We start from the raw sequence: 2,990 nt of genomic DNA, 5'->3' as shown, positions 1-2,990 counted from the left end.
TCTGGCTATTATAAATAAGGCTGCTATGAACATAGTGGAGCATGTGTCCTTCTTACCGGTTGGGACATCTTCTGGATATATGCCCAGGAGAGGTATTATATATGTCACTGTGTCCTCCAAGCTTAGACCATGGTAGCAATAGAGTGGGAAGAAGTGCCATTCTGTCTAGTTATTTCTAGCACAATTCATTTGTGATTCTGTTCTGGAATGTGAGATGTTCAAGAGTCAAGGGATAATCCCAAGATCTACTTCCTGAGTCTCAAGACAGATGAAAATAATTCTGAGATGCAGAAGAAACAGATTTTGGGGAAGACTGAGAGGCATGTGCCTGGAGATGCCTGTGAGGCAGCCAGACAGAGCTGTGGAGGAGGCATCTGAGTCTGTGGGTCTGACATCAGTGAATCGATGTTCCTGAAAGCTATGATATGGAGGGAGGGCATGTCCTAGTTTGCTTTCTGTTGCTGTGAGAAACACCATGACCAAAACAACCTGGGGAGGAAAGCATCTATTTTACTGATCACAGCCCAACATGGACAGAAGCCAAGGTAGGAATCTGAAGGCAGAAACTAATATAATAGGTTTTGTCCATGGACAATGAAACAAGCCAAATTAAAAATATAAAAGCAGGTTTATTGGGGGCAGTTCTTGAGCAGGTTCACTGGTCTCAGAGAACAAGGTCAGGGAAATTGCCGTACAGACAGGAAGACAGGAGAGATGGGAGCAGAAAGAAAAAGAGAGTGCACATGCACAGAGAGGAGAAATGGAGAGAGAGAGAGAGAGAGAGAGAGAGAGAGAGAGAGAGAGAGAGAGAGAGAGAGAGAGACAGAGAGAGAGATCTGGGGTCCTTCCATCTGCAGCACACTTTTGGCACACCTGGTGCCAATAGGTGGTAACATAAGCAATAGGTTCCCGAGAGCATGCCAGTGGAATTGCCTCTGTACTAACAGGGTTAGGGTTAGGAGTCCCAGGTTTGAAACCTAAAAAAGACCATGGAGGACCGACCATTGCTTACTGGCTTGCATCCTCTGGATTGCTTTCTTTACAGTTAATTTTCCTAGGAATGTAGCCACCCCCAGTGGGCTGGGCCCTTCTACATAAAATAGGAATCAGGAAAATACCTCACTGACATGGTCACAGGCCAATCTGACGGAGTACCTCTTTCCATCTATGTCCATATTTGGATCAAGTTGAGGAAAACCATCCAGCACAGGATATTAATGGAATGAGTATAGAAAAAAAATGTTAAAAGGTTGGTTTAGCAAAAGAACCCAAGAATAACTTGTAAGCCAAGAGGAAAACAAGAGGACATGGTGATCTAGATACACAAAGAAAGCAGTGTTGGTAAAAGAGAGCCTTTAGAGGCTGGGACTAGGAAGATGGCTCTAAAGTGCTTTCCACCCAAGTATGGGGACCTGAGTTTATGCCTCAGAACCCACAGGTATGGCCACATGCACTTCTAATCCCAGGTCTGGGAAGGAAGAGACAGACAGTGAAGTCTACCTTTGGCTTCCTGGCCAGCTAGCCTAGCTATAAAAGCACATGTTTGGTAGAGACCCTGATGTAAAAGTTAAGATGGAGGGTACTCAAGGAACCACTCTTGAGGTTGACATGTTTATATGCACAGAAAGAGGTGATCCATTCATGTGTTAGATATGTATGTGGTTGAAATAATGATCTAGGAAGCAGATTGGATGGGAAGGGCTCTAAAGAGCAAGACTTGGGGTCTTTCATTAGAAAAAAGCAAAGAAGAGGCAGAGGCGCTGGTCTGTGTTATTGAAGAGAAAAATCTTGGGTTGAGATGTAGAAGGAGCAGCACAGAGAGAAAGGAATTCATCTAAAAGTCAAGCAGTGGGAATAAGGTTAGAAGCATGGAGGAGCAGTACAGGCAGGCAGATTGATGGACAGAGTGCCCAGACACTATCAGAGGTGCTGACACAAGAACGAAGCCACATGGAAACGCCGAATGAATGCATAGTGGGATTGTTAGGTGTCCTTCAGGTTGCTGGTGCCTCTGTAGACTTCCAGAAATCCTCTCAGAACACAGAGAGAAGTGGCCGCTCTGTGCACAGCTGTTCATTAAGAAGAATTCTTCAGAAAGGGACTGCTGACCGTGGCCATGATCATTCGAGCCTTAGGCTACACCAGACCCTACCTTGGCTATCTCAGTGTCTCCATCAGATGGGAGAAAGGAGGCTTAGATGTGATGGGTTTGGGGCTATCTGAGAGTTCAAGCCCCATAGCTACTGTTGGTGTATTTTCTTAAACTATTTTATTGGGTTCTTATATCTACCTCCCATCCAACCCTCATTCCAGCCTAATCCCTTCCAACCCCCTAACACTAGATAGAAGAGAAAGAAGGTTAGAAGGGAAAGGGGATGTAGACCTTTTTAGGCTACTTCCTGCTGATTATGGGTATTGAGTTTCCTGAGGCAAGTCCAATCTTCTTCGTTAGGATATTTCCAATTTCTCATCAAACCACAATAACAGCAACCAGGAGCAGTTGGGGGAGCTGTTGGGAGGATCAGAAGAGGAAACAGGGAGGGGGGGGAGCAGCTGGCTTTTAAGGTGGGTGTTGGTAACATCCAAGCTCAAGTCCCCATTCTTACCCAGCAGGCGTCCTTACCCATAGAGCCATCTCTCCCGGAAGATTATTTTATTTTTAAGTTAATATAAAGTAGCCAGTTTCCTTGTGGCGTTTTCTCACATACTTAGTTTAGTTGACATTGCCTCATGCTCCTTTCTCCCCCATCTTCCTGCACTACCCTCCTCCCCCCACCCCCACCAATGTCTATTTGTATGCTTCTGACTCTGGTATGCTTTCCAAGAAGCAGTATCTTACAGTCGGGGGATCTGGAGTGAAAACGACAACTGGAGCTGATTTGGAACTTGTGAATATGGTCTTTTGTGCCCTGACCCTTGCCATGTGCTTGCGGGAAAGTAGGAGGATGGCAGACATTCAGATATCTTACACTCCCCCAGGCATTTTCCCA

Source organism: Mus caroli, chromosome 17 (genome assembly GCF_900094665.2).
Source record: "Mus caroli chromosome 17, CAROLI_EIJ_v1.1, whole genome shotgun sequence".
Taxonomy (NCBI): Eukaryota; Metazoa; Chordata; class Mammalia; order Rodentia; family Muridae; genus Mus; species Mus caroli.
The sequence above is the reverse complement of the archived record's forward strand: the minus strand, read 5'-3'. Positions refer to the sequence as shown.